A 20713-nucleotide genomic window follows, 5' to 3' on the forward strand; every position below is an offset into this window, starting at 1 on the left:
CGAAAAAAAAAAATCAGTCATGTTCACAAACTGAAAAAGGAAAACCACATTGCCATTTCAGTAAAAGGCAGAATTTGACACAACCCTTTCCTGAGTTAAAGTCCCAGCCGAGTATGCTGGGGAGGGTGCTTCCTCAATCTGTGATGGCAGTGAGACAGATAAAGATGCTTTTCCTCCATGCCTGGGATAAGACACGGGTGTCTGCACTTGACGCTTCTGCTCAGCATTGCTCAGTAGAGTCTACTCAGTACAATAAAATAAAACATAAAGCAAAATGGACAAAAAACCAAGGGCAAAAACACTGTAAAGGAAAAAACGACTGTCTTGCTTTCTAGACAATTCTATTCTTTATGTAGAAAACCCTTAGGAGTGTATAAAACCATAAACCTAATCAATGTGTTCAGCAAGGCTGCAGGACACAAAAGAACCACACAAAAATATAAAATAAAAATAATTTAAGTTGGGCGGGGTGGCATATGCCTGTAATCCTAGCATCTGGGGCATGGAGGCAGGTGGATCAGCTCAGTGTTGCCCTTAGCTACATAGTGTGTTTGAAACTAGCCTGAGTTACATTAGGCCTTGTCTTTTTAAAAAGGACATGCCAGGGTTGGTCAGATGGCCCAGTGTGTAAGGACACCTGCCACCAAACCTGCCAACCTGAGTTTCCCCCGAGACCCACTTAATGGAAGGAGAGAACGAAACTTTCAGAGTTGTCCTCTGTCTTCCATCTGTGGCATGCATTCCCAACCCCAACACACCAAGGGGCTGGAAAGTCAGCCCAGCAGTTAAGAGTACATATTGCAGCCGGGACGTGGTGGCGCACACCTTTAATCCCAGCACTTGGGAGGCAGAGGCAGGCGAATCTCTGTGAGTTCGAGGCCAGCCTGGTGTACAGAGTGAGTTCCAGGAAGGGTTCAAAGCTACACAGAGAAACTCTGTCTCGAAAAACCAAAAAAAAAAAAAAAGTACATATTGCTCTTGCAGACCTGGGTTCAGTTCCCGGAACCAACATGGTGGCACACAATTGTCAGTAACTCCAGTTCCGGAGGATCAAACACCCTCTTTTGGCCTCTGCAGACCCTACATACACGTGATGCACAGATATACATGCATGCACATAAAATAAAACAAAAAAATTATTATATTTCAATAGTCCAGACACGAAGGCCAGAAACAACAGCACTGTCCATCAGGAGATAAATGGGTTAAAAAAAAAAAAAAAGATGTATTCACATAACGGAATACTACTCAGTAATGAAGAGTCAATTATTAATTAGTATGTACAGTGCACAAAAGAATCTCAGATAAATCATATGCATTGATAGAAACCAGAACCCTCAAAAGAAAGAACACCCTCTATAAAATATTAATTCTAAACCAGAAAATCCAAGCTTGTCCATCGCAAGAGAAAGTAGGTTAACCGCAGTTTAGAGATGGGGTGGAGGGATGATACAGGCCTGAAGAAAGTTTGGCAGTGGTTGACATGTGCCTTATCTTTTTACACCATCTTCCCCATTCCTTCTTCTCCCTTCCTTCTCCTCATCTTGATTATAAAGTACATATTCAAAATGGAACATGATATTCCAGTTTTTGTGGTTTACTTCACGGCCACTTTGCTTCTATATTTTGGGATTTAAATAATTTTTCTAGACTTTGTTTTTCTTTTGTGTGTACGGGTGTCTTACCTAAGTGTGTATCTGTGTACCATGTGTGTACAGTACCCTTGGAGACCAGAAACCAGAAGAGAGCGTCAGACCTCCTCCTCCCCGCTTTTTGGGGTTTTTTTCGAGACAGGGTTCCTCTGTGTAGTTTTGGTGGCTGTCCTGGATCTCACTCTATAGACCAGGCTGGCCTCGAACTCTCAGAGATCTGCCTGGTTCTGCCTCTCGGGTACTGGGATTAAAGGCGTGCGCCACTGCTGGCTGGTAAACTTAAAAGAAAGAGAGGTAGAATAAAGGTCACCCTAGGGCTGAGTGATGGGGGTGGGGAAGGAGAGCTATTTAATGGGTATAGTTTTTGTTCAGAGACAAAAATAGATGGCTAGACACCCTGCATGTATTATTGTGACTGAACTGTTCACTTAAAACGGCCAACTTGCCGGGCAGGGGTGGTGCACGCCTTTAATCCCAGCACTCGGGAGGCAGAGGCAGGCAGATCTCTGTGAGTTCAAGGCTGGCCTGGTCTACAGAGTGAGTTCCAGGAAAGGCGCAAAGCTACACAGAGAAACCCGGTCTCGGGGGGGGGGGGGTGGGGGGGGACTTTATGTTATGTATATTTTACTACTATTGTAAAAGTTTCTAAGAGAGCTGGACATGATGGTGCATGCCTGTAATCCCAGTATTTAGGAGACTGAGCCAGGAGGGTCCAGCATTAAAAATCAGCTACATAATTGATTTGAGGCTAGCCTGAGCTACATAGGTCATTATTTCAATTAAAAAAAAAAAAAGGAAGGAAGAAAGAAAGTTCAAAAGGAGACAGGCAAGATGTCCCAACAGGTAAAGGAGCTTGTTGCTAAGTCTGGTGACCTGAGTTCAATCCCCAGGATCCACATGACAGGAGAGAACTGACTCCCGTGAGTTGTCCTCTGATCTCCACACACCATGGCACACATGCATGTGCCCATTCACACACGATAAATACATATATGTAAAAGGTTCTTTTAGAACTCAAAAGGACTCACCTATAAGTAGACCCTTGAATATGGGGGGAGTGCGAGGTGTTGAACCAAGATCTTGTGCTTGAGAGGAGAAACTTCTTAGCTTCCCCTGGGGAGCGGTGTCTCTGTTTCCAAAGAGGCCCCCAGAGGCTCTCATTCCCACAGGGACAGACAGCTGTCCCTGCAGCCAGGACCACTGAGAGTCAGGCCCCTATCCTATCACAGCTAAGCATCCCTTGACACCTTCTGCACTGGTACAGGAACCTTCCCCTCCTTTCCCTCCCAGCAAAGAAGTCACACTCACCTGTTCATTTGTACACACACACACACACACACATACACACACACACACACACACATACACACACACACACACACACACACACAACCACACACACTTATGCAGGTACCCACCAGCACACAGTCTTGAACATATACAAACATATATATACACACACTGCACACACACACTTGCACAGGCGCACATGCACATACACACACTTGTGCACACACACTCTCACATCAGCCCTTGATGCCAACTCTTGTCTGCCCCGGCACCTGCTAGCCCCTGGTCTCCTCTGTTAACCTGCCCAAGGGTCCTACACACTCACCCTGCACCTCATCTTGGCAGGGCTAAGAGCAGCTTCACTGCACACCTTGCCTGGCACCCCTTCCTCTCCCCAGCTCTTCCTCCTTCTCCTTCCCTTTCCTGTCTCTCCTTGCCGCCACCTCCTCCTCATTTCTCTGCAGTCTACCCGGCACAGCAGACCAGATGCCTGCCCAGGACTTGAACTGAGATGGTCACTTTTTCATCACTAAAGGAATGTTCCTGGAGGGGAACAACAGAGAAGTGGAATTCCTGGGGAACAGAGCAGCTTTGTTTCCTGTTTGCTGGGGTATCCTCCCTGCCCCCAGCATGCATGGGTGGGTTTGGCTCTACACTTGTTGACTTTGGGTTCATATCTCACTCTTCCATGGATGCGGCTCGGACCACCACACCTTCACTCAGCCCCAGGCCTGGCCCTCTCAATTCAGCCCTGGGCTGGGTTCGGTTGGCTCTGTGATAGTCACAAAGCCACGGAATTGATCACCCCTTCAGGTTCACATCTTCAGATCCTGCTAGAACAAGAGCCTCCTCAGACTCCAGGCCCCCAACTCTGAGTAACGAATGCTAAAGTGCCTGCTGGTGAGGAGTAGGGTGGCTTTTCCACCCTCCTGTATCTGCGCTGGCAGCTGTGAGGGAATGCAATTGTGGTCCCTGAGCCCCAGGCCGAGTGGATGGGAAGGTCTGGGCCCCTGCATGGGAAGCAGTCACAGCCTCCCCACTCTTCTCTCTCCTTCTCACTCTTGCTCCTGCCTGTCCTGGTTACAGGCAGCCTCCCACCCTATCCCACATTCATCTGGTAGCAGACGCTTTTCGAAGAGGCCATGACGTCCCCTTTTCACTCTGGGCAGCAAAGAGAAAGCCTGTTTATTCTATGTGCATCTTGTCTTTGAGCAAAGTGTCTCTCGTGTGCCCACGGGGTTGGCACACAAAGATGGAAAACTCTGAACCTAGCTGCTGGCACTGGTGGGAACGCCAAATTATGGTGAGCAAGAAGCCAAAGGGGAGAGTGGTGGTTCTACAAGTCTGAACAGGCATGGAGAGGGAGGAGGTGGAGAGGGGGCCTCACAAATAGAAACCAGCTAGTTGAAGGCTTGTCTAGCATGCACAAAGCTGTGGGTTCCATCCCCAGCACTGCACACACCGGCCACGGTGGTGCGAACCTCTAATCCCAGCCTTTGGGTAGTAGAGGCAAGAGGCTCAGCAATTGAAGTTCAGTTCAAATACATAGCTGGTAAGAGACCTGCCTGGGCTGCATGAGATCCTGTCTCAAAACAAAACAACAACAACAACAACAACAACAACACAAAGCCCAGAAATGGCCACTCTCCCCCTTCCTTGCACAGACCACCCATGAGAATCTATGACATGACAAAAAAAAAAAAAAAAATTGAAACAGCCCAATTCTTCCTGAGGGATAGTGCAAACCGATTTTTTAAAACATATATCAATGTATTTTATTTGTATGGAAAATTAATTCTTAAATGGAACCCAGCCTAGGGAGGAGGGTTGTTTCAGAACTTTCAGAAGCGCTTGTCACCAGGGCCAGAGGTGACAAGGTGGCGAGCAGATGGACTTTACCAGTTAGATCCCCTTCCCAGCCTCCTGCTTTCTTATGGCTGAAGACCTGCATGCACCAAGCTTCAGCCCTAGGGGAGGCGGCAGGAGGGAGCACAGCATGAAGACACCTTCCTCCGTTCCCCATCACGGTTCTCCTAGCATTTGTGTGCTTTCTTCCAGAGACTTCTCTGTGTACGTCCTCTGTTACCACACCAGAGCACCCAGGCACCTCCCTGCCTCTGAGGATAGCACACCGCACCCGAGTGTGGTGACTGGGATGGCAGGCACCCAGACATAGCCACCTGGAACCTCAGCAAGTCTTTGCAGAGCTGACCTCCGTGGCTTGTCATCCCAATGATGGGGAGGCTGAAGCAGAAGAACGGCTACAAATATGAGGCCAGCCTGGCTGCATTAGTGAGTTCCAGGTCAGCTGGACTGTGGCGGATACAGCGTCTAAAACAACAATGACCAAAATCAAAATAATCTTTACAGATGCTATTCATTGAGATGTGGCCAGATGAGGATGTAATCAAACTCTGGGGACTGGTGTCCTCACTAGAGAAGAGGTACACATGGATAAAAGGCTGTCTGATAACAGAGATCATTCAGAATGATAGGCAGCAAGCCCAGATTGCCAAGCATTGGCCAGAAAGGCTCCTCCTTTGGAACCCTCAGAAGTGTGAGCTGCTGATAGTCTGCTTCCAGGGTTTTCATTTCCAGAACTGGGAGAGAGAGGGAAAATGTCTGCTGTGAGTTAACAGAATGCTGATTCATACCTCGCTCAGTCTGTCTATCTGGGCATCTGTGATCCAGCCTCCCTTTCCTGCCAGCTGCTAAGTACACCACTGCATAGAGCCTGCCTCCCGTTAGCAACTGTTAGCCTTTTACATTCTTTTCTTTTCTTTTTTTTAGGTATTTAATTTTTTATTACGTCTATTCATTTATTTGTGTTTGCATGCACATGTATGTGCATGCACCTGCTTGCTGTGGCATGTATGTGGAGGTCAGAGGACAGTAGGTTCTCTCCCTCCACCATGTGGATTCAAGCAATCAGCTCTCCAGGCTTGACAGCAATCACCTTTGCCCACTTGGTGGTCTCACCAGCCCCCTTGAGTGACTTGTGTCTCTTTATACAAGCTACGTGGCAGTGACTGTCGGCACAGACAGTTTTGTGCAGGCCTGGCTCCCATCAGGAAGCAGAATTCCTGGGTCAGGGATCTGGAAGTACATTGGGTGCAATTAAATGTCTAAAATCTAATGCAACACTCATCTGAGGAGATCAGAACGATTTATGTTTTGACAAGCAGCCGGGAGAGTTGTTTTCATTGGCTCACTCTCTTGCTTTTTATTGCTTTTGTGTGTTGTTCATGTTCCAAATTAACGGGAGTGAGCTCTCACAAGTGAAACCATGTCTGGACTTTCCTGTGGTATCACTACAATGCAACAATGTTACCTTTGATGTTGTTTTGAGACAGGCTCTTACTTTGAGGTCCAAGGGGCCTGGGACTCACTGTGTAATCTCCAGCCTTGCTGCTATCCCAGTATTCTCCTGCCTCTGCCTCCTGAATGCTGGGGTTATAGTCGTGGGCCACTGCACCCTGATATAATGCAATGATATTCTTAAAAAAATCATTTTATTGCCGGGGGTGGTGGCACATGCCTTTAATCCTAGCACTCAAGAAACAGAGCCAGGCAGATCTCTGTGAGTTCAAGGCCAGCCGGGTCTACAGAGTGAACTTCAGGACAGCCAGGGCTACACAGAGAAACCCTGTCTCAAAAAACAAAACAAAACAAAAAATCATTTTATTATATATTTTGGTTTTAGGGTTTTTTGTTTGTCTGTTTGTTTGTTTTGTAGGTGTGGGTGTTATGCCTGTGTGTGTCTGTGCACCATGTGTGTGCCTGGTGCCTGTGGAGGTCAGAAGAGGGTTGAATCCCTGGAACTGGAGTCACACAGCAAACAAGTGGGGAACCATTAAACTTAAGTAGATAAGATCACAGAATTCCAGCTGACAGCGATACAGTGCAGGGAGAGGCAGGAGGCAAAAGGGGAGCTCACATTCCCCAACTCAGCCTGCAGACTGGCTGGCAGCTAAAGAGCCAGAAGAAGGAAGGGAGGGAGGGAGGGAGGGAGGAAGGAAGTCCTAGAGGAGAGCAAATCCACTTCAAATCCGCTCAATTATGTAAATCTGTGCATATATGTAGGTATACACACACACATATTGGGGGTTTTGTTTCATTTTATTTTTTAGAGTCAGGATCAAACATAGCTCAGACTAACCTCCAACTTACTAAATAGCCAAGGATGACTTTGAACTCCTGATCTTCCTGTCTCTGTCCCCCAAGTGCTGGGATTACAGGTAAGTGCTACCATGTCCATGATTTACATGACTGGTTTTTGTTTTTGGTTCTGGGGATTGCACCCAGGACCTTATACACACTAGGTGAGTGTTCTGCCACTGATCTCATCACACCCTTGATTCGCTTTTAAAGAAAGCAGGCAGACAGGCAGGGCACAAGTCCTCATATACCTCTAACACCTAGCTCAGTCTCAGCCTCCTCTCTCCTCCCCTCCCCCACCCCCTTCCTCCTGACAGCCATGCCTCACAAGGCTGGGTCAAGAGTTCAGAACTCTGACACTATTGTGAGAGCAAGCAATGATGTGCCTACACCATTTCCAGGGAGAGAAAGGAGTGCCTTTCCTGCCCCTCAAGAGGGGCGTGGCAATGAGCGAGACCAAGCGGCAGCCTCGCCAGGGAAGCAGCCCATGAAGCCACTTTCTTGCCCATAGGGAAATACGGGAAAACACCTGGCTCGGGTCCAGCCTCAGCTGGTCCAGCTGGTCTGCAGCCTATGCCTCATCTGTTACTGGAGCCTGGGACAGCCCCTCCAGGGAAGCCATGGGGAAGACTACAGAGTGTGCCACCCAGTGCAGGGGGAAGAAAAGGGCCTGAAGAGAGAGGGGTACCACCTTTGCCCACTGTGGGACCTTGGGGGAGCCCCTAAGCAGCTTCTCCATCCATCATCATAAAGTATCCCTCCCAAAGCCCCACCCAGGGCAGTGAGGAGGCCACAGGAAGAATGAAAGGAAAGGCCTGCATGTGTGCAATTCCACAGCCAGTGAGGGGACACTCCATTAGACCCTTAGACGCTGCAGGCCACAGAGATCTCCAGGTCATTTTCCTCGTCTGCAGTACCAACACCCCACTTCACCTGATGGGTGCCCCGAGTCCTGCACTGTGTCCATCGGAGGCCCTGTTCCTGTCTGGTACAGAAGCACGGAGAAGCTCCCCCGAGGCTGCACTCCCAGCTAACAGCAGCATTGTAGATAAACCACACTGTCCCTGCCTGGACCTCCTCCACTGCAGCTATGGGCATCACAGTCATCCTGCCTGAGAGCTGACTCAGAGGAGGCCACTGAATCACTGCCATTAAGATGGCGTGGTTGCCCAGCAGATGATAAAATGGTGCTAGGCAAATTTTGGTCTTGGCATCCAGAGAGGTGGGTTCCAAATAGATAGTTATCAAAGAGACAGAATGAACTGAACTCAACACTATGGGCAGGACTTTGAGCCTTGGAAGAAAGTTATTCAGAAGGGTCCCCACTCATTCTTTTTTTCCTCTTGAGACAGAGTCTCTTGTAGCCCAGCCTAGCCTTAAACTCACCACATAACCAAGACCTTGAACTTCCGATCATCCAGCCTCCATCTGCAGAGTGCTGGGATTATAGGCATGCATCCTTATGCCAGTTTCTGCAGTGCTGAAGATCAAACCCAGGGTTTCATGCATGCTGGGCAAGCATGCTACTAACTGAGCTACATCCTAACCTAGGAGGTGTCCAGTTAATGGAAGAAGGGGGCTCCTGGTCAAGATCATCGTTGCCCTCAAATCCTGTAACACCAAACAGGCTGAGCCTAGCTCTCAGGGGCTAGGCTCATCAGCACCCACTAATGGTGTGAAGCCAGCCAGGCTGGAAGCAGACAGTGCTGACTTTCTGGTCAAGGATAAAGGTGGACCATGGCAGCTGGCTTCACACCCAGCAGAACATTGGGACCTGAGCAGAATGCCGGGGGCACAAGCAGCCAGCTTGGGAGAGATGCACAGGGAATCTTCTGCCTAGCAGCAAGAGTGCCAGCCAGTGTGTGAGTTCAAATCCCACATACCAGCAGCTGGCTGCCTCAGGCAGCAGCTTAACCCTGGGCCTGGTTCTCGGGAGGTAATAGCCCCTGTGGTATGGTTGAAGAGAGGATTTAAGATTGGGCCTGTTTGCATTAGCAATGGGCGTGACCAGCATGAACTACAGCAGCTGTTACAGCTGTCATTGTGTGTGAGGCTGGGGTCAAGGTTGTCTCCAACTGCCCCAGACCTTGGGTCCCACTGTGCACACACTTGTTCTATATAACCTTGCCTGTATTAATCACATCAGAAAGGCACAGAGCCTCAGGGACACCCTGGCTTAGTCCTCCCGTCCTGGGGGAATTTCCTCTGCAGCTCACCAGCCTCTCCTGGCTTGCTTCCACTGACAGGGGACTCACCAGTCATGAGGTAGCCTGCTCCACACACAGACAGTCTAGTACACATGGTCTCCACCCTGCTAACTGCCCCTCATGAAAGCCAGCTTTCTTGCCAGGGACTCTCCAATATGTGGAATCAACACACATTCATAAACACTAGAAATTCCCTGAACAGGGCCCCAGTCATTCCTCCAGGAAGGCTCTCCTGAACCCATCTCTCCCATCCAGTTCTGAGCAGCTGCTGAAGACTGAGCAACTCTTTGGTGTCCAGGTCTGCAATGCTGCTTGCTGCGGGAAGCTTGTTTTCTACAGACCTAGCACAAATGTTCCTGTGTATCGCCCAGCTCAACAACTCGATACCCAACAGAATCCCTATGAGAAGTTTTTGTAAAAAAAAAAAAAGCCAAACCGAGCAGTAGTGGTGCTCGCCTTTAATCCCAGTACTCAGGAGGCAGAGGCAGGCAGATAGATCTCTATGAGCCTGGTCTACAAAGTGAGTTCCAAGATGGCCTGGGCTGTTACACAGAGAAACCCTGTCTCAACACACACACACACACACACACACACACACACACACACACACCCCAAAAAAAGCTGAGACCTGGAAATGCAGCTCAGCCAGTGGAGTGCTTGGGGGCAAGCACGAAGTCCCTGGGTCGATCCTCAGCACTGTGTAGACTGGGCACGGTGGTCCAGACCATCCCAATGCTGGGCAGGTGGAGGCAGGAAGATCTGCATTCAAGACAATCACCAGTGTCTCACCTTAATCATTTCAGTGCACAGTTCAGTAGCATTGAACATTCCCAGTGTTGTGCAACCCCCCTCCCCACCCATCTCCACAGCTTTCTCAGCTTGCAAAACTGAAACTGTCTCCACTCCCTCATCCTCTCAGTTCCTGACATTCTACTTTCTGTGGAAGTAGATCATACCGTTTTATCCTTTTGTATTTGGCTTAGTTTCACTTAGTGTGATATTCTCAAGGCTCATCCATATTGAAGCGTGTGACTGCATTTTCTTTTTTTCTCACAGAGATCTGCCTCTCAAGTGCTGGGATTAAAGGCGTGCACCACCACCTCCTCCTGGCCCATTTTCTTCCTTTTAAAGCCTGATTAGTATTTTTCTGTACACATATGTCCCATTTAGCTTATCCACTCCTCTCTGTATGGTAGCCTGCTTTCTTCCGCTTGGTTAAAAGAAATGTGAACACACTATGAATATGGTTGTATAAATGCCTCTTGGAGATCCTGCTTCTAATTCTTTTCAGCACATATCTTGATGTGGAATTACTGGATATGGTGATTCTCCCTTTGTTTGAGGAATGGCCAATGTTCCCTCTACTACCAACAGTGCACAAGCTTCCAATCTCTCTATATTATTCTCTCTCTCTCTCTCTCTCCCCGCCCCCAAGCCATCTTAATAGCCATAGGTAGTCTGGAGATACGCCATTTTCATTCCATTGTATGGCTCCATGTTAAGGTGTTGCAGACAGCTGGTTGCAGACTAGGTAGGATTAAAGCCCAAGGCTGTCTGCTGCTGTCCAGTTTTCTGTCCCATCCTCACTGCCCAACTGGTCAGTGTCCACTGTGAGGCTTTACCAAAGTCCAAGCTCCATTCAGGACCTGCCAGACCGGAGGAGAGGAGCTGGTGGCATCAGAGGAAAGTGTTCCCAGGAAGTGCAAGACTAACTCCAGGCCCTAGGATTCCCTGACCAAGGCAACCCTAAACTAACACTTGAGCCCAGGCCTGCATCTTGGGCAGGTGGGAGCTGGGCCTCAGGGATGGCTTAGTCACCTGATGGGCCAGCAGTTGCCAGGTGAATCCTGGATTATCATTTGGTAGGAGGGCATGCTGTTGTGCAGATTCTAGAACCTAGAGGGGTCGCTGGGGCAGCCTGAGCGATGGGGCAGCTCGAGGCCAACCAGGCATATCCATGCCCTTCCACACCCCTGCCTTCTCGCCTCCTACCTGCATGATAATGGCCTAGGTGGAGCCATCTGGGTCTCATTTCTCCATTTGTGAAGTGGGGGTGATTTGTTGTGGAGCCATGAGTGTCGACCAAGCACAGCTACCAAATCCTGCCCACCACAGCTGCCTTCTCCCATGCTGCCCTTGCCTGTCCCACACTACTTACTAGCTCACATTATTTTATGTCTGGCCCTTGCCACTCTGTCCCTTCCCACTGGAGACTGGCAGAGGTTTGAGACTAAGGGATCAGTCTTCTATGTGACTCCTTTGAAGACAAACACATTTGGTATCCAAGTTCCAGTCAGTTTTGTAAAGATAAAATATTAATTATTTTGGGGAAATAAAAGTCAGAAACACAGATATGTACCACAATGCTGTTTAGGACACAGTGGGTTGGAGTACCCTAAATACATCCTCCTGAAGGATGACAGAGCTCTACATTTACAGACATCTCCATAACACAGTGTCAGGGAGAGAAAGAAACAAACTGTAAGGAGAGGTATGGGCAAGTGACCCTGGGGGTTTACACAAGCGAATTCTCACTACTCCAAACATGGCTACCTAATTGTAGTATTGGCAAGAACACCTAAGAGTCTGGGAGAAACATCCAGCATGTTGGGCTCCATTTCAGGCCTTCATCATGAGAACCTACTTTTTTCTTTTTCTTTTTTCTTTCTTTCTTTTTGTCTTTTTTTTGTTTGTTTGTTTGTTTTTTTGTTTGTTTTCTTGTTTTTTGAGACAGGTTTCTCTGTAGCTTTGGAGCCTGTCTAGAACTCACTTTGTAGACCAGGCTGGTCTCGAACTCACAGAGATCCGCCTGCCTCTGCCTCCCGGAGTGCTGGGATTAAAGGCGTGCACCACCTGGCTAGAATCCACATTTGAATTCCCTGGTGACAATTCATGTGCAGTTATAGTCTAAGAGGTGATGAAGTAGGGTCCTGTCGGGAAAGTTGTACCGGCCTGAAGTCTTAGAACTCAGGAGCCTGAGGCAGGAGGAAGGTGAATTCAAAGGCCAGCCTAGAAATTCTTGTATATTTCTGAATTAGCATTTTAAAAATGATTACATTTATTTAGTGTGTTGTGTGTTGTGTTGTGTGTGTGTGTGTGTGTGTGTGTGTGTGTGTGTGTGAAGAGAGAGAGAGAGGTGGGGGCAATTTGCAGGAGTCTGCTTTCCCTTTCTAACATGTAGTCCTGGGGACTGAACTCAGATCCTCAGGCCTGGAGGTACCTCTGCCCTCAGAGCCATCTTGTCAGCCCTGGATTGGCATTTCTTATAATCACACATAATAAAAAGCCGTAAAGATGATAAGAGGCTTAAGAAATGTGATACTGAAAACTAGTTCCTAGGAGAAAAGAAAAGAAAGGCTTTCCTGACTTTGGGCTTGGTGGTTATTTCTCAGACAGGATACCAAAAACTGCAGGCAGCAGGGGCTGGCTCAGTGGCTAAGAGCACTGGTTATTCTTTCAGAGGACCTGGGTATGATTCCCAGCATCCACATGTTGGCTCACAGCTGTCTATAACTCTAGTCCCAGAGGATCAGATGCCTGCTTTTGGCCTCCGTGGGCATTGCAGGCATGTGGTGCACAGTCTTGCATACAGGTAAAACACCACCCTTACTCATTTAAAAAAAAATGCAGGTAACAAGAGCAGAAACAGCCAAGTGAAATTACATCAAAATTTAAAGTTTGTGCATCAACTGGCACGGAATTAATTTTTATCAACCTAGAGACATGGATAAAGAAATAAGAATAATTTTTACATTAAAGAATGAAGCCTAGCGGTCGTGGCTTCCCAGAACTTGAGGAGCAGAAGCAGGTGCGTTTCTATCAGTTCGAGGCCAGCCTGATCCATAGAGTGAGTTCCAGGACAGTCAAGGCTACACAGAGAAACTCTGTCTCAAAAAAACAAACAAACAAATTTAAAAATGGGGGTTGGGGATTTAGCTCAGTGCTAGAGTGCTTGCCTAGCAAGTGCAAGGCCCTGGGTTCGATCCTCAGCTCAAAAAAAAAAAAAAAATTAAAAATGAAAAGATGTTGTGTGTGTGTGTGTGTGTGTGTGTGTAAAAGTTTGTGCATGCATGCAGGACACAACCAACAGAGTAAAAGGCAATTTACAGAGTGAAGAAAATATGTATGAATCTAGCTGATAAGGGGTTGATACCTAAAATTTATAAAGAATATCCTCCTAATACCAACCTAAACAACTTAATTAGAACATGGCAAAGAACTTGCATAGTTTGCCAAAGATCACACACAAATAGCATGCATATGAAAAGATCATTAGTCATTACGGAAGCATAAATAAAAGCCTCTCTGAGACACTAACACATCCATTAGGGTGGCTATTATCAACAATGACTGCCAGAAAATAAACTTCCATAAGGATGTGGAGACATGGGGCCCTTGAGCAGTGTGTGGTGCCTCAAAAAACTTGAGAATAGAATTAGCATAAGGTCCAGCAAAAGAGCTGAAATCAAGGCCTGGATGGGAAGTTCAAGTCACCCATGTTCATAGCAGCTTTATTCACTATAGTCAAGGATGGAAGCAATACAGGGTCTATGGACAGATAAATAGATGAGCAAAAATGTATATGTATGTATGTATGTGTATATATATATGTATATATACAGTGGAATGCCATTCAGCTTGAAGAAGGAAGAGAACCATGCTACATGTCTACAGTGTGGAGAAACCTTGAGGACATTTTTGCTAAGTGAAATGCACCATTCACAAGAGACTGCAACTTCAATCAGAGGAATGGTTAAAATCAGAGAGAGAAAGTAGAAAGGCTGTCACCAGGAGCTGGAGAGAGGGGCTGGGGAGTTGTTTAGGGGGTAGAGATTCTGCTTTGCAAGATCAGTTGTATAATAGTATGTGTACATTCAATACCACTTCAGAACTGAAGAAATGATGGAGACAGTGAAAAACTGTCTGCAAAGAGACACCAAGGCCACAGGGAAATCAAGAGACAAGGCAGCAGGGGCATGCTGGCTGTAGATGTGCTGGAAGGAGGGGATAACTGAGAGGATGTGTGTGGCTAGGCCAGACCTGAGGCTGGATCCTGGCTGTGGAAGCTTGTATGGCCTTGTATGACCTTGTGCTGTGAAAGCTGATAGGTCAATACCCCAGAAAGCTTTAAAGTAGGGGATGAGCTTCCCCTGTAGCTGCCAGGAAGTCCTCATCTGTCTGAATTTTCAAGCTCATCACCACCAGAACCTCCCTAATTAAAACCATGTCCCAACATACGCACATCCCCATCCTGGAAAGGGTCCCAAGGGCAGCCTGGCTGGTTCCCCATCCAGGCCGCCACGCATCTGGAACTTGGAAGTCTCTGCAAAGCTTAAGAGGCAGATTCCCAGGCCAAGTACAGCTCAGGTCCCAAGAGATGTCCTATAGTTGAGAGACATGGTTTTCACACACAGCTATACATGACCTCAGAACACAGAACTCCCTTGGGATTGTTCCAGGCCTGGGGACCAGAGTTCTCAGATTTCCAGATTCAGGGAACAAACTGCACTTTCAGACATGATGTCTCCCACAGCCAAGTCAGGGAGCCCCAGGACAAAGCAGTCTCAGGGGCAGGGGTTTAGAGTGGAGACCTGTAGCAGCTGTGGCTTCCAGAGACCTTCTAAAGATTTCCAGAAGAGCTGTAAAAAACCTCCTTGTCCCAGGCTGTCATCTAAAAAGACCCATGTGCTCTGGCGAAGGGACTGGAATCAGATCTCCTGAGTCCCAGGACCTGAGTCTCAGGCCAGGCCTCCTCAGGCTCCTCTCCATAGCTCTTTATCTTGGGTGTTGCCGAAGCCCGAGGTATGGTAGAAAGCTAGACGCATTCCAGGCCCCCAATACCAGCCCACACCTGGAAGCCACCAGCACAGGATCTCAGTGAGGGCAAGTTGCAACTCTCACCTCACCAGTGTTTTTCAGTGTGGCTCCCACTGACCCTCTCATGTCTTCCCCTGCCCCCTTTCCCTTGCTCGGCTTGGAAGTCCACCAGAACTCATCATCAGAACCCAAACTCACCCAGTGTTAGTCCTCACTGCCCCAGTTCCTTGCTCCTGGTCTCTGCTGATCAGCTATGCATCTGACCTCAAGACCAAAGGACAGGATCATGGTCCCCACTTTTTACATACAAGCTACATGCCTATTTCAAAAGCAGAAGAGCCCCTACCTACCTTGGGTTCCCAGCCCTATGACCAGCTACCCTCCTAAATTTGTTAACTGAGAAAACAAATGCATTTCTCTACCTGTCTCTGTTGTTTATTCTGGTACCTTCCCCAAAGCTTTGACGATAAAAGGCTAACTAGTAGATGTTTACTTGTGTTCACATTTCCACGTCACAGATAAGGCACCCGAGAATGTGTAGTGATGGCCTGTGGCCTCGCAGATGTAGCAAGTGATGCAAACTGCAGTGAGATCTATCCAGCTTAACTGGCTGCAGAGCCAAGGCTCACTATGCTGCACCTCATGTATACCTTGCAATGCACCACAGCAGCTGCGATGTGGGACCAGATGAGCCACCTGCTGGGATTTCTCACTGCTCCGAGATCACGTGGGCCTGTTTTGAATGAGATGTCTGTCTACCATACGTCTTGGGCATTTGAATACCTGATCCTCGGTTGGTGGGAATATTAGGAAAGATTAGGAGGTGTGGTCTCAGTGGAGGAAGTGTCACTAGGGCTGGGCTCTAAAGTTTCTAGTTAGTGAGTTCTCAGCCTCCTGCTCGCGGATCTAGATTTGAGCTCCCAGCTGCTGCTCAAGCTGCCCAATACCATTCCTTTGTTCCACCACTATAAATTCTAATACCCCAGAAACATAAGCCCAGTTAAATTCATAACTTCAACTTATAAGTTGCTTTGGTCACGGTGTTTTACCACAAACAATAGAAAAGTAACTAATACAGAAGTGAAGGATAACATTCCTGAGCTGAAGTGGAGGGACGACAGAGCCTGGGGTCATCCAAAGGAGGTTTGACCCTGACAACCAATTCTTCTGGCCTCAGGATAGAAAAGAGTTCAATTAAAAAAATTAATCCTCTGTCAGCCACGTGCCCTTCCCAGACCTTCTCATCCTGCTCAGCTTGGTAATGGCTCAGGGGACAGTCCCAGGCTGGAAGAACCCTTTAGATGCTTCTGGAACATGAGATATACTAGACAAGCCATATATACTACCTCTGTCTCCCAGTTCACCCCAAGAAACTTTCTAACCTCTGTTTTACATTCAAATCAAGGTACAACAAACATTACTAGGTGAGAATTCAAGATCAGCCAGCTATGTGCATACAAACGAAGCTATTAAACACTATGCAACATTGCTCCCAATTCTTTCCTGAAAAATCCCGAGAGCAAAAGTCCCCACTCACCCTATCATAGCATCAAGGGATCAGAAATGAGTAACTATGTCCGGTAATTCCTGTGAGAGAGCTAACCCATGTGCACCGTGAGCAGCATCACAAAAATGTCCTTGCCCTTTGCCCTAAGTATTCATTCTGGGTGGAGAATAAGCTCTGGGGAGAGGGGGAAAGAACAGTGATGCTAAAAAGGCCGAAAAGAAGTTATTTCCACTGTCTTCCATGGAAGCTGAGTTCCAAAAACATCTAGCTCCAAAACATCTAGAAACAATTGAGCTTCAGAGAACAAAGGCTCTGTGAGGTAGGTTTGCTACTGTGGCAAAAACCACACAGATCTTTAAAATGATGGTTATATCAGGCATAGAGGCAGACACAGGCATAAGAAATGTAAGGGAAAAAAAGGCAAAATGTAAGAATAGAACATTTATTATAATTTCAGAAACACTGCCTCACCTGTGCCTTATTCCACATCTGTGTCGCAATGAGCATTTTATGTGTCATTCCCTAGTCACTGCCCACCTTTCTTCAAGACAGGGTCTCCCACTGGCTTGGAACTAGCAAGGCAGGCTAGACTGCCCAGCCAGTAAGCCCCACGCTCCACCTGTCCCCACCTCCCCGGCACTGGGGTTACAAACATGCCACCATGCCCAGTGTTTCTTCACACGGGTTCTAGGGAAAGAACCCAGCTCTTCAGTGCCTTGCAAGCACTTTCCTGACTGAGCTCTCTCTCCAGTCCCATGTTTTCCTTTCATTTAAAGATTTTCTTTTTTCTTTTTCTTTTCTTTCTTTTTTTTTTTGAGGCTGGTCTTGAACTTGCTAGGTAGCCAAGGATGACTAATTCTCTCACCTCTACCTCCCACATGCTGGGATTACAGGTGTGTGTCTGTAATCTCAATTAATTTTTGACTAGGAGGTTCATACAAGTAATAATTCATGCAGACAGCACATTAAAGTGTACAGACAGACCTAAGGCAATTTGCAATTCCCAGGAAGCCAAAACCAATTCAGAATGTGGGTTTGTCCACTGACAAAACTCAGACAGGAACACAGGGAAGTTAATTCCATAGCTACGTGGCTCTTTTTTCTCCAGCAAGGTTGTTAAAGCAAAGGCTAAAAACTGAAACCCCATAGCAGATAGTTGACACCATTTCAGAGCTTCTTAGGCAGCACCCTCTTGTCAACTCCGGCTCAAGTCTCTGACTTGACAGAGTGAAGCAGCAGTTAAATTGGTGAGGAAAAGGCATCCATCAGGGACTGGGAGAGAGCAGCCATGTGAAAGCAAACCCCAAATGCTGTTTACCTGCTCACCTGCCGGGATGTGGGTGGGCTTCTACGCCGGGAGCTTTAAGCTGCTCAGGGCCTGGAGCAGGTGCCTTGGAGCCTTGGCAGTAAATGCCATGTGGAAGAGGCTGTGATGGCCCCTCAGCCTACAATCCAGTCTTCCCGTCAGAGGGTGGGGAATGCAAGCTACAGCAGCTCAGACTTGATTCTAGAATGGGAGCCAGCAAGGGCTGGGTGGGGCGGGGCCGTGTGGCCTCAGCCTGTCTTGGAGTGTAGAGTAGGAGGAAGCCTCAGACACAGCCAAGGCAAGGGACAGCCTTGAGCGTGAGCATGGGGGTGTCCTTAGAATCCAAACCCTAGTGTTTATGTATAGTGGACTGGTTTTTAGGAACAATTCCTGGTCCTCTCCAAAACACTTGGGACTCAAGACAAGATTCTCTCATTATAAAACTGAATATAGCTAATGGTGGCTAGGTGAGTTTGTTGGGGCCTCAATTGCTTAGGACCTAGTCAACCTATCTATAGACAGGAACCTGAGCTCTGGATGGTGTGTTTACCCAAGAATCCACAGGTGGTAACTGAGGTCTAACCACAGAGCTGGAGACAGCCCTCATGGAAACCTCTGGAGTCCAGGAGCCACACCTGCAGGGAGCACTTTGCTCTCCTGGTGATGGTGACTAGGCTGAGTGGCCCTGTGTGGCAGGGACAGCACCTCTTTCTTTGCTAGCTTCAAAGTTGCTATGTAACTCAAGCTGGTAGAGGGTTTTGTTTTGTTTTGTTTTTCGAGACAGGGTTTCTCTGTAGCTTTGGAGCCTGTCCTGGAACTAGCTTTGTAGCCCAGGCTGGCCTCGAACTCACAGAGATCCACCTGCCTCTGCCTCCTGAGTGCTGGGATTACAGGCGTGCGCCACCACTGCGCGGCTTGGTCCTCGAGTTTTGCTTTGGAGTGCTATGATTATAGGTGTGTGCCACATTTGCCTCATTTTATGACTCTATTTGGAAGTTAGGGATGGTTATCCCCATCTTTCAAAGGATCCTTCAGTTCCTCTACCACTAGACATCACAATGGTGGTGCTGCTGAGCTGAAAGCATCAAGTTATCAACAAGGGAGGTAGCCATGCTTTCCTCAACATGAACACAGAATCTCTCAGTAAGGGCCACTCAATTAACATCTGACTCCACAAAGCTTAGTCTGGGAATGCTGGCCTGGACGGACACAGGGTTTGCCCTATTCTAAATGCTAATGAGCAGTGTTGTTCAAGAAATGCTTTCTTAATTAGATTGTGAAAACTGGACAATATGCCCACACTGGAATGTACCCAGCTACTTCCCCACCCCCACACCCCCTTGCAGTGGCTACACCCTGTAGGCCCTGCACAAAAGCCCTGCCAAGGCGTTCGTTCTGTCATGCAGAAGAGATAGAGATGTGTCTCTTGAACTGGTGTGGTACCCTTTTCTCCGAGTGTCCCATTTCTAGGCTGCAGTTCAGGATGGAGGTGCTATCAGGTCTTCCAGAGCCTGGACCACCCCCCTCAGGACAGTCACACCCTTGTTACCACAGTCACAAAAGTTAGTGGAGTCCACTGCCCAATGCTTTCCCAAGGGTTTGCCACATGGTCTCTAGCAGGTGTTTCTCAAGGATTCATAGGTAAAGTTGGCTTTCTCTAGTTACACTATCTCTGACAGCACCAGTCCCTGAAGCCTACAGCAAACACAGTACTTGTCTGTACTCCCATGTCCTGACTACACACATTACTATAGACTTTCAAAGGGAGCGTATGAAATTCTTCCTATCCCTTATCAAAAGCAACTCTTGGGCTGGCAAGATGGTTCAGCCAGTTCAACCTGCTGCCAAGCCCGACAATCTAAATTTGATTCAAAGGTCTGCATGATAGAGAACTGACTACTAGTTGTCTCTTTAATGCACACACCTACACATATTATGCACATGCCTATATATGCCCACAAAACAAAGACCAACAAATGAAACCTCTTATTCCAACATTTTTGCTCATAGAAGGGGCTAAGTCTGCTGGGTGAGTCTGTGGTTTGCAAAGATGATATCCAGGAAGGGGCCAGAAACAGGGATTTTGGATTCTGACTGTACAGTGGAGCTGAACTGAAGACAGCCCTTCAGCAAGCTCAAAGTGAATGCCTATCTGCCTCTTTTCTAAAACTGTAACTTCCAAATTCAACTAGTATTTGTTTTACTTTGAACAAGCACCAATCACAGGTAGTGAGGTATAGGTCTGATCACTTATAGCAGACTCATGAATACTCAAAAGCGAGGTTCTTGAGTGGATACCAGGAGTCTATACAGAGAAGTCCTATGTCCGAATGGGTTAAGAGTCATGACAAGTCTCTTTATTGGCTGCCTAACCTGCCTCAGCAGGACTTCCTGGTTTTTCCTACAAGTTCCCAAGCTGTGCCTTTTTGACCTGAGGAAATCAGACATGGCCCCTAATTTTCTTCTGAGACTCAATGTTTCATTACTCTGCTCACTGTCCTCAGTGGGAGACTACACATTATCAACATTCTCCTCTAACCTGGGGACAGAACACAGACCCAGAATAGACCTGGTGCTCATTACTCTCAGTGGCCAACATTTCCAGTGCGGGCTTTTCAAGCTTTCCAACAAAAAGCTCTGGCTTGTGCTGGTTCAAATAGACAACCAGTTAATACTGTTGCTTTCAGTTCACTAGAACTCAGGTCCCCAAATAAAAAAGTTAAGTGTTCAGAGTCACACTAGTGATCTGCTTTCCAACAGTATTTTTTGGACAAAC

The 20713-nt window shown here is 47.6% G+C and overlaps 1 protein-coding gene across 3 annotated transcripts in view; it reads right to left on the reverse strand.

The window, feature by feature from the left end:
* Positions 1–18123, reverse strand: part of Il34 (interleukin 34) — a 58295-nt gene extending 40172 nt beyond the window's left edge. The window contains exon 1 of one of the 3 annotated variants that reach the window (XM_036186957.1): positions 17950–18123. The gene's annotated coding sequence lies outside the window, so the exon portion shown is untranslated. The remainder of the gene's footprint in view (positions 1–17949) is intronic. The other 2 variants (XM_036186955.1, XM_036186954.1) reach the window with 2 other exon arrangements.
* Between the last annotated feature and the right edge of the window lie 2590 nt (positions 18124–20713).

Source organism: Onychomys torridus, chromosome 5 (assembly GCF_903995425.1).
Source record: "Onychomys torridus chromosome 5, mOncTor1.1, whole genome shotgun sequence".
NCBI lineage: Eukaryota > Metazoa > Chordata > Mammalia > Rodentia > Cricetidae > Onychomys > Onychomys torridus.